Source organism: Choloepus didactylus, chromosome 4, assembly GCF_015220235.1.
Source record: "Choloepus didactylus isolate mChoDid1 chromosome 4, mChoDid1.pri, whole genome shotgun sequence".
Lineage (NCBI taxonomy): Eukaryota > Metazoa > Chordata > Mammalia > Pilosa > Megalonychidae > Choloepus > Choloepus didactylus.
In genome coordinates, this window is record NC_051310.1 from 89,095,928 (window position 1) to 89,111,012 (window position 15,085).

A 15,085-nucleotide genomic window follows, 5' to 3' on the forward strand; every position below is an offset into this window, starting at 1 on the left:
GAGTGGTGTATCAGAAAAAATGTACCTTTTGCAAATTATGGACTATACTCAACAGTAATATCTTAATATTCTTTCATCAACAGTAACAAATGTATTACATCAATGCTAAGGGGTCAATGATGGGTGGGGATAAGGAGCATAGGATGTTTGGGTTCTCTCTCTTTTTTCTTTTGAGTAATGAAAATGTTCTAAAATTGATTGTGGTGATGAATTCACAACTATGTGATGATACTGTGAGTCACTGATTGTATAGTTTGGATGGATTGTACAGTGTATGAATATATCTCAATAAAATTGCATTAAAAATATTTCTGTGTTTCTGTTTTTTACGTGTCTAACTTTCTATTTGTGTCTCTTTGCTTGTTCAATGAATGTTTTCATACCTCTGGATGGTAATAGGTAATTAACAACAAAAAAAAATAAGATATATATATTCCTAGAGTCCCAGAGAAAAAGGATAAAAAATCCCTCCCGGCACCAGGGTTCAAGGCCCTAGTACTTGTAATTAGTGTAAACAAACCTACAAACCTGCAAATTGTAAATAAACTACTGCCTGGAATTTCCCAAAGGCAGCAGAAGGCTGCCTGGAATTTCCTGAAGGCAGGGGAGGGCTGCCTCAGGAAATGACAGAAGTTTCTAATTGTCCAGGTCATAGCTCTAGGGGAAATAGATCTAGTAGTTATAAACAATTAAAAGAAGGGCATAGCAATGCTCATCAATACTAAGGTCACCTTATGGGTCTTAAATCCCACCACCCTCATTTAAACCAAACACAACAGACCAGGCTCATTCTTTCTGTCTCACCTATCCCTGCCTCCAGGATCTCTTAAACATTGGCTGAATGTGAATGAACCAGTCAGGGCAGCTATAGGAGGTAGACCGGGTGCAGAAAAAATGGGGAGGTGCAGGTTTGGCTTAAAAATTCTTTCTACTGGGCCTAGAGATTAGAAGTGATAGGGACAGAAAAATGTTATGGAATAAGCCATGTTTTACATAATTTGTTCTGTAATTCCCCAATTTAAAATTATTATTTTTTCCCTAAAAATACCTTTGCAACAGTAACAGCAGAAGACAAATCATTATTAAAACTTGGAATGAAAGTAACTGAATACAATCCAATCAGCAAATTTAAAATCTCCAATAATAAAAGAAAAATGTCTTTGAGAGCTATGGAAAGTTTTCCTGGATTTATGCTTGGGAAAAATTAAACAATTGTAGTATATTTTCTAGAGCTTGATAGTCAGTATACTCCCCCACCCCCAAAATAACATAAAATTTTAATTAATTTACTGCCCGATGCACTTTTTTTTTTTACATTTTTTTATTGCAAAATATAACATATATAAAGAAAAGTGATAACTTTCAAAGTACAATTTAACAAGTAGTTAGAGAGCAAATTTCAAACACTGTCATGGATTACAGTTCCACCATTTCAGTTATTTCCTTCTAGCTATTTTAATACCCTAGCACAGGGTATAAAATATTTATATACATTCTTAATAAACTCATGGGTAACTCTTTGCCAGGCATTTTCTTTGGTCTTGGGGCTAATCTGGGTTGGAACAACACAAACGTACATTTTTCACCATCTTACAGACTTAATAGATATGATGCTATCTTATCTTACCAGTAAACTTGTATAAATTTAGGGAGAACATACCTAAGTAGAATAAAATTGTATTTGTTTGTTTCAAAAATCATCATAAAAACAAGAACAGGACTAGGCATTACCACTGCTTTTTTTCTAGTAGTATTTGCCTTTTTTTTTCCTTCCATTGGAAGTTAAAAATATCTTTTTGTTTTCATAATATTCTAAATTTTAAACAACCTCAAAAGTATATTTTGTGCTCGCTTTGGCGGCACATGTACTAAAATTGGAATGATACAGAGAACATTAGCATGGCCTCTGCACAAGGATGTCATGCAAATTCGTGAAGGGCTCCATATTTTTGAACCCTTTACCCATGTCATGTAGGAGGCTGGGTACAGCTCATGATGGAGGAGGAGGTGGAGCTCCGGGCCCTGGGTCCTCACAGTGTTTAATGAAATTAAGTTACTATTTTGACAAACTTTATTTTAAGAATTGTTTTGTAGGATGTTTAAAGACAGTGGCAAAGATCTTTTTAGTAACTTAAGGTATATGGGTTTGTAAGGTATACAGAATATGCTTAAGGAAAGCAGTATAGTTTAGTCCTCAAAAATGTATAGGACAAAGCCTTGGTGAATATGGAAAATTGTGGAAATGACTTTTTTTGTAGTAGTCAATGCTGACTAAAATTTGATAAGCATGTTTAAAGGAGTATGTTGTGTCCTAAGGTAAGACGGCTAATTTTAATATGTAAGACAAGACATGAATGGATATGGAAAGTTGTAGAAAGTTTGTGAAAATGAACTTTGTTTGTCATAGTCAATGCTGATCAAAAATTTGATAGGCTTGTTTATTTTTTTTAATTCATTTTATTGAGATATATTCACATACCATGCATTCATACAAAACAAAGCGTACATTCGATTGTTCACAGTACCATTACATAGTTGTGCATTCATCACCAAAATCAATTCCTGACACCTTCATTACCACACACAAAAATAACAAGAATAATAATTAAAGTGAAAAAGAGCAATTAAAGTAAAAAAGAACACTGGGTGCCTTTGTTTGTTTGTTTGTTTTTTTCCTTCCCCCATTTTTCTATTCATCCATCCATGAACTAGACAAAGGGGAGTGTGGTCCACATGGCTTTCCCAATCACACTGTCATGCCTCATGAGCTACATTTTTATACAATCGTCTTCAAGATTCATGGGTTCTGGGTTGTAGTTTGATAGTTTCAGATATTTACTGCCAGCTACTCCAATTCACTAGAACCTAAAAAGGGTAGTCTATATTGTATGTAGGAGTGCCCACCAGAGTGACCTCTCAGCTCCTTCCAGAACCTCTCTGCCACAGTAGCTTATTTCATTTCCTTTCACATCCCGCTTTTGGTCAAGATGTTTTCCATCCCATGATACCGGGTCTACATTCCTCCCCGGGAATCATATTAAGATAGGCTTGTTCATTGTATTTTTTTATTAAGAGCTTATGTGTCATACTGTATATTCATACAAAACTGGAGTTTAGTTTTCTCTCTGTTAAAACAAGTTGGATTGTTTAAAGATTGGAAAAGTTTTTCTTAATCATCTGCATATTCTGTCTAGAAAACAAAGTTTCTGTATAATATCTGAATAATATCCTTGTTGATGTATATGTTGACCATATCATCCTCTATTTTAGAAGACAAGTCTTCTCACTTTTAAAGGAACTAAGTCTTTTTTCTTACAATCAAATTAACTCCTATTTTACTTTCCATTGTCACTCTGGTTAAATAAGGAACCAACTATTGTTTCCCAGTAACCAATTTTCCTGTTTAACCTCATGTTCAAACCTAACAACTTTTGACATTTTGCCTTCCCAAAATTGAACCCTAAAAGATACTGTATTTCAAACTGTTGAAAGGATTTGTTCTTTGACCTTGTAAGAGCTAAGTGCTAAAAATAGTTAGCTTACTATATTACATGGGGAGTGTTTAATAATTAAAAGGGATTTTCTAACCTTCTGTTGGTTAAATTTGTATAGGTGATATGTTATTCATACATTTAGAGATTGTATAAAATTCCTAAAAACTTGACAATGTTTTCACTGTCCATATTATATCCCGATACTGATCCACATGATGTTAGACAACAGTGTGATGTTGTTAGTCATGGTTTTAATTATTCTTAGGAGAATGGAAATGACAAAGTTTCCTTGTCAGTTACACTACTTTGCTCTAAAGCTTCTCTAAAATTAATGTGGTCAGCTACAAGTTAAAACTTCATCTTCAACAAAAAAGGACTTTGAAAGAGAAGCATGGCGAGTATATAAATTATGTTCTACCTGTTAATTAATGTAACCCTGGTAAATATTTAAAAGTGAGACAGGGCAAAACTTCTGCTATGGTTTGTGGTTGATGACCCCAATATGAGTCAATTGTCAAATGTTTTTATTTCTGAAGATAGCTTCATTTAGAAAATGCTTGTAGGAAAATTAGGGCCTAGATTATAAGCTCTTATAGCAGTCACATTTATTCCTGAGCTTTAACTGTTATTTCTGAATTCTGAGGTGCTTTGCTCTTTGTGTATAACCTGGTAGCTCCCTGGAACTTTGGGTATCTGTGTGACACCTGAGACTCAGACTCAGAGTTTTCCAACTCTGGAAGTAATAAAGAAGCAACTTTAGCCCATACAGCAACTGTTAAAGAGCTGAAAAAGAGATTAGACTTCAATTACGGATGTGAATGAAGCTAATCTGTTAGACTAAGGTAAATCAGAATACAAGGTAAAAGATGATTTTGTCTGTATTTTTAAGACTTTAATTTCTATGTGATACTAAAGGAGGAGAGATTTATTTTGTCCAAAATTTAAATTTTCTGTAGCACACTGATTTAACCTGTCTGGTCAGTTTATTTAAACAACCTAATTCAGTTTTATTGGACACAGAACCTAGAATAAGTAATGAAATCTTGATGTACTATACAGATTGATGTAATACCCCGATGCATTTCAGAGTGTTTATGGCAGAAAATGAAAAAGTATTTACAAAGTCCTTTGAGGGACTGGAGAAAGAAAGTGTGGAACTATTAAACTTCCCTACCTGGGGAATTTCTGTTATTCTCTCAAGAAATAAGGGTTCCCAATTTAATATGCCAAGCCCTCAATCTTAAGGCTTGCACTTATGAAACTTATTTCTGTAATGGTGAAGCTAAGACCAATTACAATTAATGCCTAAGAGTCATGTTGAAAATCTCTTCTGTGGCTCAGATGTGTTTCTAAGTCAAACTCTGCAAATAAACTCAATACCTTCCCCCCTATATGAGGCATGACTTCCAGGGGTATAAGTCTCTTTGGCAATATGGGACATGACTTCCAAGGATAAGCCCTGCCCTGGCACCATGAGATTGGCAATGCCTTCTTGACCAAAATAGGGAAAAGAAATAAAACAAAATAAAGTTTAAATAGCTAAAAGATTTCAAATAGAATTGAGAGGTCATTCTGGAGGTTACTCTTATACAAGTTTCAGCCAGCTATTGCAAACTGCCACAGTATGCCAAGCCCCAACCAACAGTATTCCTGAAAACCTTAAAGAATACCCTGGGCTCTAACTAAAACTCTATAAAAGCTTTCCTCATTAAGTTTATTTTTCAGAAACGTAAAGCCTCTGGATTGTTCCTATGCCAGTGAAGTCCTGAAACCCAGAAGTACCAGTTTCTCCAATAATGACAACCAGTTTCATTACTCTACCCCATAAAGTTTGATGCACCCTTTCAGCATGAAGACGTTCGAATGGTATCCCTCAAGATTGAGGAATGAACAAAAACAAAAAGGAGGAATTGTAACCAGGAAATTAAGAATTAACAAATAATTACGATTACTGAATCATTATATAGATGCTCTTCTTACTTTCTAGTCTATTAGAATAGCCAGAAGGAAACACCCAAATTAATGAACTGTAACCTAGCTGCCTTAATCTTTGATTATGATTGTAGAACTATATAACCTTTATCATGTGATTGCAAAAACCTTGTGACTGGCCCCATTTGTACCTCTGGTCCTGTTTTTCAATTTAGAATCTAATGATCATAAAAGATAGCCCCTAACATTTATTAATGAAAGAATTTGAGCAGCCAGAACTAACCTACCCCAAATCCTAAACTATCTTGCTAGACAAAGCTGGATCTAAACAAAACTGGCCCTCCTGACATGCACATTAGTTTAAACTTTAACCTATAAGTTACCGATACCTTATTATAATGCTAAAATCACACCCATCATCATATTAAGGCTGTCATTTTATCACAAACGTTCTGGGGCTAAGTATGTAATCAATCTGTGCTTGCTCAATCCTTTAGATCATTTCCAATGTTGTCATCTTGTGCCATTGTACTCATCATCCTAAAACATGCCCATCTTTTGATACTATAAAATTATCAGAATTACTGTAGTTCAAGGAGACAGACTTTAAGGCCAACAGACCCTGTGCTCTCCTGCTTTGTGCCTAATAATAAACTCTTTCTCTCTTTGAAACCCTGTTGTCTTAGGAATTGGTTCATTTGAGCACATTGGGCAGAGAATCCAATGCCTTTTATTGGTATCAAACCCTTGGGGCTGTGATGACAGAGGTGGGGAAGGAATCCATACATCAAGATGTGAGAGGTGCAGAAGTGAGGCTGTGCTGTGGGGTTTGGGGTGCAGACCCACCCCTTTCCACCATGGGGAGATAACTGGCAGAACACTTTGGGCCAGAGAGGGCTGGGTTTCCCTTGGGTCTGAGGCAAAACAAAGGAACCTCCAGGGCCAAATGGAAACTCAGCTTCTTTTCTGGCAGTTGCTGAGGGACACCTTTACTTGTAAAACTGAAGACAGCCCTCAATGGAAATTGCTTCAAGGCCAGGCCATAAGGGAACGTTTGTTTCTTTCCCTTCCCAGATGGAAAAATAGGCATCTGCAATCCATAAGAAACACAAATAACCCTTCACTACACCTTTAGAGGGAGCTGTCCCTGGGAAGGGGGTCGTTCCCAGCACGGTGCCCACAGGTGGGGTAATCTGACCTGGTTCAAGATCCTCAGCCCACACCCCCCAGAGGAAAGAAGCCTGGAAACCACATTGCCTGCCCCCAACAGAGCAACCCCAGGCTGGCTCGCAGCCTCTGTTGATGGTTTCCTCATTTACTCAGGGCTAGAGAAGGGGGGTAAGTATGAATTCCTACTATGTTCCAGGTTCTGTACAAGGCATTCTTGTTTCATTTAATCTGTGCAGCACTCCCACCCCCATGGGATCCCCTGTTATATTGACAGAAGTCTTTTCTCACTTCTCTCTCCTATGAAGAGCTAAGTAAAGAAGTTCTGGTTGGGGAAGGGCTATTTCTTCATAATTTACAAATGGTTTTGCTTCCAAAAACATATCAGACGTATCCTACAACAAAAGGCACTTATAATAGCCTCAGGGAATTTATGTAGTTTGTCTGACATGCCATATGGTGGGACTGAGAGTCATATCCAGGCCACACAGATTGAAAAGCCCGAGGTGCAGTCCCCCGCAGCGTCCTCTACCATTACCGAGTGCCTAGGTCCTATCTTTAACAAACACCTCCCCTTCCCTGATTCTGTCTGCAAATTATTGAAGGATAATATCTCTGCTGAGGAATCTGAAAATAAGGATGCTGACTCCTATGTGATGATCAGATAGCTGAGGAGCCTTTCTGTGCTAACAGTGAAGAACCAGTTGTTATCCCTTCTGATATAAAAGCACATTTAACAGAACTTTTACCCCCAAATACTCAGATACAATTTCCAAATGATAGAAAGTGGAAAAGCCTTACAATAATTACTGGGACAGATGATTCATATCCTTCAAGTCCTATATTAGAAGATTGTACTGAGGGAGAGGCTAAACAGGCTAAATGCAAGGAAATGAGAAACATAATATGATGTGATGACTAAACCAATTACAGAATGAAGGAAAAAAAAACTATGCTAACAAGTTAGATATAAGTAATAGCAATCTCTCTTCTAATTTTTAGTATTCATGAAAGTAAAAGGTGTGTTATATTGCCCTTACAGAAGTCATCACTTAAGTAACAGGAATATTTTCAGTAAAGTTTTGCAAACATTCAAAGTTAAGTTTTAATATCTAATAATGCTGTGAAAACCCTCCTTTATTTTTAACTCATGGTTCAGCACATACAGTTCCTCACCCATGGTTCAAACATAAAAATAGAATATGATTTTATTGAATGTAACCTAAATTAAAGGCTCTATAAATACTCTATAACTTAGACTGGAGGGTCTTCTGATCTCATATCCAGGTGTGTCTGGAAGGGGCAGAAGTCCCTAGGTTTGATAATGTATCAATTTATTTTTGCATTGTAAACTTGTTCCTTTTACCTTAAGTGCTCCTTTCATAAATATGTGTTGAATTTGAATTCTTGTCTTGAGTGCTCTTTACTTGTAAACTACTGTCTATCCCTATACTCTTATTTGAGTGGGAGATTACTTGATGGAGCCCAAAACCGACTGAATCACAACTGATAAGGTTCAGGCCTTTTCTAATGGAGAGCATAGGTTTGAGGTGTAAAGAGACGAACCCGTGACAATATCTCCACCCTAGTTTCTCTTTCTTTTCTCATTTCTCTCTCCTGTGAAGAGCTGAGTAAAGAAGTTCTGGATGGAGAAGGGCTATTTCTTCAAAATTGACAAACAGTTTTGCTTCCAAAAATGTATTAGACGTGTCCTACAACAAAAAGCACTTATAACAGTACTGTTGAAATGAAAATAAAAATTAAAAAACCATTCAGCGGAACCAGCCATTCCCTGCTGGGGGTAGAGGGATTGAGTTACCATATGGCTGCCGTGGTCACCCTCGTCTTCATCGTAGTCATCGGCATCACCAGCCTCACTGTCGTGGTGGGAACTGATGATGACCTAACTGTATGCTTGCCTGGTACTTCATTCCTCTAAGTTAAAGCCTGGGAGGCAGCCAAGCCAGGCAGAAGCACAGGTGAGCCCGTGTGGGCAGTGACTTCCTCCTCCGGCTGCCCTTCTCTTCTGTAAAACGGGATAATAGCTCCTGCCTCATGTGTTTGTTCTTAGAGTTAATCTTCTTGGAGGAGCACTGGCTTGTAGCAGGTGCTAGTAAACACCAGCTGTTACCGCTTTTCAAGCTCTCATAGCCAACCCTGAGCTGGTGATTTGAGTTTGCATGAGGGGTAAGGTGTGGATCCTACCTTTGCTTCTTCAACCAGAGACGTGGGGGCAGGCGTTTACCTTTTCTATCTTTCAGGTTGGCTAAAAGCCTTTGGAAAAACTGCCTGAGGTTCTAGGGGTCATTTAACTTCTTGGGGTTGCCAGGGGCAGGACCAGTTTCTTATTTAGACCGTGTCCTCGCTGCCTTGCCTCCATGCTCTGTAAATCCATGTTGAAATAAAAGGAGCCCTTTTCTGTAAAGTGGGAAAAGAATGCCTCGTTTCTAGGATTAGTGGCCCTCTTGAAAGAGATTCCACTCCAGGAAAGCCCCTTGTGCACACTCTGAATCTCTGTGCAAATAAGCATTGCTCTGGAGCTGCTCCAGATGGCCCTATGCCTGCTTTAATGATGCCAGAGGGAGTGGGATGAGGATTAGGAAGACGAGAGAGGAAAGGGAGCAGTGTCCTCATGGGGGGAGAGGGTTGGGGTCCTGAGACTGGGAGGCCAGTGTCTACTCAGAGCCTGCAGCTGGCTCCCAGGAGGACGTGGCAGAATGGCCTAGGGTAGTGCTCAAGAAAGATGGGTCCTCTGGGGCCTGCAGGGGGTGGGGGCAAGGAATTGCTAATAGCAAAGCTGTTCCTTTGCATAACTGCTTTCAAGCTTGTGGGACTTTCCTGGGAAAGCTCTTGCCTGGACCTGTGCCAGGAAGCTGTTGGCCAGCTGTAAAATGGGAACATGCAAGAAGAAGGGCCTCTGTAGTAGACACTCTCCATCTCCCCAGCTCCAACCCACTTGCCACATTCTACTGAGGTTACTGCCCATTCTTTTTTGGGGTCTTCCTGGAGTTGGGAAGGCTTGGTACTCAGATTATCATTCCCCAGGGAATGGTGGTGATGGTGTTGGAGGTGGTGGGATAAGCAGACCTTCCTCCTTGTTTACTCTGAGGAAGAGAATATCCCTGTCCTACAGATGAAAACAACTGAGGATCAGAGAGATTAAGTGACTTGTCCAAGGTCACACAGCTAGAAATTTGAACATGAGTCTGTCTGAAGCCAAAGCCTGGGCTAATTTTTCCAAACACAATCCAGCATTGCCAGCTTTCAGACCCTCAGTTTTGCATTGTTTCTCAGGTTCTACCTTCATGGATGAAAACCATTCACAGAGTAAATGGAAGCCAGCCCCACTCTTTACATCATTCACAGGAATCTGGGGATCCCTTAGACTGTCTGAGCATGTGGGTTCTAAGCATTGAATTCCCCCAACTTCAGAAAGTAGAGATTCACTGAAATATGGAATCTGTGAAACAAGAGAGTCCCAGTTAGAATGAGTGCTGATTTCTCATCAGAAACCATGGAGGCAAGAAGGCAGTGGGTTGAAATACTAAAAGTGCTGAAAGAAAGCAACTGCTAACCAAGAATTTTATATCCATGAAACTTTCTTTCAAAAATGAGGGTGAGATTAATTCATTCTCAGATAAACAGAAGCTGAGGGAGTTCATCACCACTAGACTTGCTCTACAAGAAAAGAAATGCTAAAGGGAGTTCTTCAAACTGAAAGGAAAGGACACTAGAAAGTGGTTCAAAAAAATGCGAAAAATGTCAAATGGTACACCGACTTTGGAAGATAGTCTGGCAGTTTCTTACAAAGTTAAGCATAATCTTATCATTTGATCCAGCCAGCAATCATGCTCCTAAGTATTTACCCAAATGAGTTGAAAAGTTATGTCTGTGCAAAAACCTGCACATGAATGTTTGTAGGCCAATATGTCCTTCCATAGGTGAATGGATGTTCTGGTTTGCTAATGCTGTTGTAATGCAAAATACCAGAAATGGATTGGCTTTTATAAAGGGTGTTTATGAGATTAAAAATTAACAGATCTAAGGCCATAAAAGTGTATAAACTAAGGTATCAATAAGAGGATACCTTCACTGAGGAAAGGCCAATAGTGTCCAGAACACCTCTGGCAGCTGGGAAGGCACATGGCTGGCTTCTGCTGGTCCTTTGCTCCTGGGTTGTGTTTCAAAATGGCTTTCTTCAAAATGTCTCTGGGCATCTGTCTTAGCTGCTCTCTCTCAGCTCCTGTATGTCCTTGCTTCTTTCTCCCAGGGCGTTTCTCTCTAAGCATCTGGAGGTCCTCTCTTAGCTTCTCCAGGGCAAACTCTGGGCTTCATCTCTTAGCTTAGCATCTCCAAATGTCTTTCTGTCTGCATCTCCTAGCATCTCCAGCGTCAGCATCTGTGTCAGCTCTTAGCTTCTCTTAAGTGTTCCAATGAACTAATCAAGACCCACCCAGAATGGTGTCACATCTCCATGGAGATAATTTAATCAAAGTTCTCACCCACAGTTGGGTGAGTCACATCTCCAAGGAAACATTCAATCAAAAGGTTCCACCCAACAAGATTGGGTTAAAACATCGTGGCTCTTCTGGGGTCCATAAGAGTTTCAAACTGGCACAATGGATAAACACACTTGATACATCCATACAATGGAATTTATTCAGTGATAGAAAGAAATGAGCTCTCAAGCCATGAAAAGATATGGAGGAAACTTAAATTCATGTTGCTAAGTGAAACAGGCCAGTCTGAAAAAGTCTTCATGCTGTATGAGTGCAACTATATGACACTCCAGAAAAGGCAAAAGTCTAGAGACAATAAAAAGATAAGTGGTTGCCAGGGGTTCAGGAAGATGGGGGTGGGACAAATAGGTGGGATTTTTAGGGAAGTGAAACTATACTGTATGGTATTGTAATGGTGGATATATAACAACATGCAATTGTTAAAACTCATAGAACTACACAATACATAAAGTGAATCCTAACGTACATTAGTGACTTTAGTTAATAATAATGTATCAGTATAGGTTCATCAATTGTAATAAATGTACCACACCGTGCAAGATGTTAATAATAGGGGAACCTTTGTATTTGGTGGGGGAGAGAAGAGGTATATGGGAACTCTGTGCCTTCTGCTCAATTTTTCTGTAAATCTAAAACTGCTCTCAAAAAATAAGGCCTATCAATTTTTAAAATGTCACAGAAGTGTATTTGTTTCAATAGTGTAGAGAATTTGTGCTTCACTGGAAAACTAGGCATTGTGTAGAGAACACCATGTTGGGTGGGTTTGGTGATTCAGATTCTATGGGGGCTCTTGCATGGTCTTTGGCTCATGTTTTTTTTACCCATTCTGCCAATCTGTCTTTTGCTTGGAGAGTTTAACAGCCTTTGAGCTATTTTACAATAATTCAAATTGCAATGAACCGTTAGCAATGTAAATAATTCTTTACAGGCATGTAAATATATACTGCTTGTAGAGGCTCATTTGACTTCTTTCCCCCAAGAAGCCATTTTTATGTCCATTTGCAAATCCAATATTCAATATTCAAAATGTCTCTGCTTTTTTTTAACTTCTCCTTTTAACCAGTTATAACATCTTAATGGTTACTTCATTAATAACGAGCTAAATAAAATCTGTAATGTCTGTTCTTTTTATAGTTTTAGGAGAGTCATAATTTTCCCCTTTCTTGGGGGAAAATCCTTTAATCATAGAAAGGTACTTGTGATGATTACTCAGTGACAAAAGTAAGTTACAAATAGTTTGTTCTGTGCCACATTTAAAGAAAAGTGGCACATGTATCAATAGGTGCACAGAAATAAAAAGTTCAGTGGAGTATACACCAAAATGTTAGGAGTATATATCTAAGGGCGGGTTCATAGATGAATTTGTCTTCATGCTTATCTGTACTTTAGGCTTAACTTGCACTACCAGTGAATAAGAATATTTAATTCCCCTCACTCCATGCCCCCCAAAAAAGAAACACTGGATAACCTGGAGACATACCACCCTTTCAAACCAAATTCCTGTAGAATTCAGATCCTTCTTCCTCCCAATCTGTCAGGCTTAAAGCCCAGAGATGATTTTTCTGACATAATCCTGCTTCTCTACTGGAGGAGGATAATGCCACAAGCATTTAGGCGGCTTTTAGGGTCGTTTGGAGCTGGGGTCCCTGGCTGGGCTGCAGGTTCTGGGAGGCTTGGGTTGGCCTGAGTGGTTGACGCTTCTCAGAACAATGCTTGAGATTTTTAGGCTGTGGCTACACAAAAAGGAAATTTTGAGGGAAATCACTGGTTTGTATAGAGAGGCTTTGAATGATTATGATTTTGAAATACTGAATGACTGATCGCTTATGCCAGAATCTCTGGTTGCTGGAGTACCAGATAGTCTTGGAAAATACTTCAGGCAGTGGGAGCCATGGGACGGTATGAGCTGACAAACATGCTCAAGGTTAACTTACAATGAAGAAGTGGTGGGCAGGCTCCTCAAAGATGCTGGATGAGGTCACCGGAAGTGCCTCCAGGTGCGTTCTCAGCCCAGGAACACAGCTACTCTGAGCTCCTTTGTTTTGGGAACAAGGCAGGGGAGGTACAGTATCGCTCTGAAAACTTGCTCTGTCCTCTGAGAACCAGGCTTCCCCTGGTTGGGCAGCCTCTAGCAAGAATGAAATGTGTATCCTTTGCACTGCAACTCCTGCTCTATTTTCAGACTGATTCATAACTAAAACAGGAAATAATTTATGTGAGAGAATTTAGCATTGCATGACACGTGCTCAGCACGTTAATTTCCTCCCTCCCCTGTCCTTTTCTTCACCGGAACTCGTCGGGGCCAGACAGTTGGTGCTGACTCTCAGACTATCCTGTTTGAAGAGTTGTTTTTGCAGGTAATTGCAGAGGTAGCTGGCTCCAGGTCCCACTCCCGGCGGAAGATCAGCGAAGTCTGTCTTCCTGCTGTGCCCAGTTCAAGCCCGCCCTTGGTGGTCAGGACGTCACCCGCGCGCCCTCTAGCGGCGAGAGCCCCGCATGTTCTCTAAAGGCAAAGGCTCTCTCCCGGACCTCACGCCCAGCTGAACGCGCCAGCCTGGATAGCTTAGGCGTTCCAGTCTGGACTCAGTCTCTTAGCAGTACGTCAAGGTCACTTGCTGACGCAATCAGATGAGAAAGGAGAGCGTGTGGAGCAGGAGGGAGATGGGAAAGCATGTTCAGATTCCTTACAACATGCTCCTTTTCTCCTCGCCGCCTAATTTTTTTTAATTTAAATTTTTATTGTGCTAACATATATGTAACATAAACAACCCCCCCTTTTTTTTAGCATTTTATGGGTACAATTCAGTGATATTAACTGCGTTCACCATGTTGTGCTACCATCACCTTCGGTTACCAAAATTTTTCATCACCCCAAACAGAAACTCTGTGACCTTTAAGCAAAAACTCCCTACTGCTCCTGCCCGATAACCTATAACCTACTTTCTAAGAATTTGCTTATTCAAGGAATTTCATGTAAGAGTGGTCATATGATATTTACACACTAACTTTATTATGAAAAATTTCAGATATCTTGAAAGTTCAAAGAATTTTATGGGGAATCAATCATCTAGATTCTTCCACTGACATTTTACTCTGTTTTATTGCATATCTGTCCATCTATCCATCCCTCTGTTTCCATCCATCAAGCTATTTTATTTTTCTGATGCATTTCAAAGCAAGTTGCAGACATAGGGACACTTTCCTCTAAACACTTCAGTATGCACAGCAACTCTCAGCTTTTTTAGAAATTTATTGAAGAGGTAGGCAAATTTATTTTGTCACCCAGTTTACAGTTATATTTTCAGGTTTTGTTCTTAAAATCCTATGAGACAGGTTTTTTTTTTTTATTAAATTCAGTTTTATTGAGATATATTCATATGCTATACAATCATCCATGGTGTACAATCACCTGTTCACAGTACCATCACATAGCAGTGCATTTGTCACCCCAATCTATTCTTTTTAATTCATTTTGAGATATATTCACATACCATGCAGTCATACAAAACATACATTCAATTGTTTACAGTACCATTATATAGTGCATTCATCACCAAAATTAATTTTTGACATTTTCATTACCACACACACAAAAATAATAAGAATAAAAATCGAAGTGAAAAAGAGTAATTAAAGTAAGAACACTGGGTACCTTTTGTTTTGTTTTATTTTGTTTTCTTTTTTTTCCTTTCCCCGTTTTTCTACTCATCCATCCATAAACTAGACAAAGGGGAGTGTGGTCCATATGGCTTTCCCAATCACATTGTCGCCCCTCATAATCTACATGTTTATACAATCGTCTTCAAGATTCATGGGTTCTGGGTTGTAGTTTGATCGTTTCAGGTATTTACTGCTAAGTATTCCAATTCATTAGAACCTAAAAAGGGTGAGACAGGTATTTTTAATCTCATTTTACAGATGCAGAAACTGAGGCCCGGGAAGGGTAAGCTATTTGATAGAACCCTGATTTAA

At 39.1% G+C, this 15,085-nt stretch overlaps 1 non-coding gene across 1 annotated transcript; it reads left to right on the plus strand.

Annotated features, from left to right (window-relative positions):
• Nucleotides 1–1,844: 1,844 nt before the first annotated feature.
• LOC119533527 lies at nt 1,845–1,951 on the plus strand. Its single transcript, XR_005216656.1, has one exon. It is a non-coding gene; the product is annotated as a U6 spliceosomal RNA (small nuclear RNA).
• Nucleotides 1,952–15,085: the final 13,134 nt, after the last annotated feature.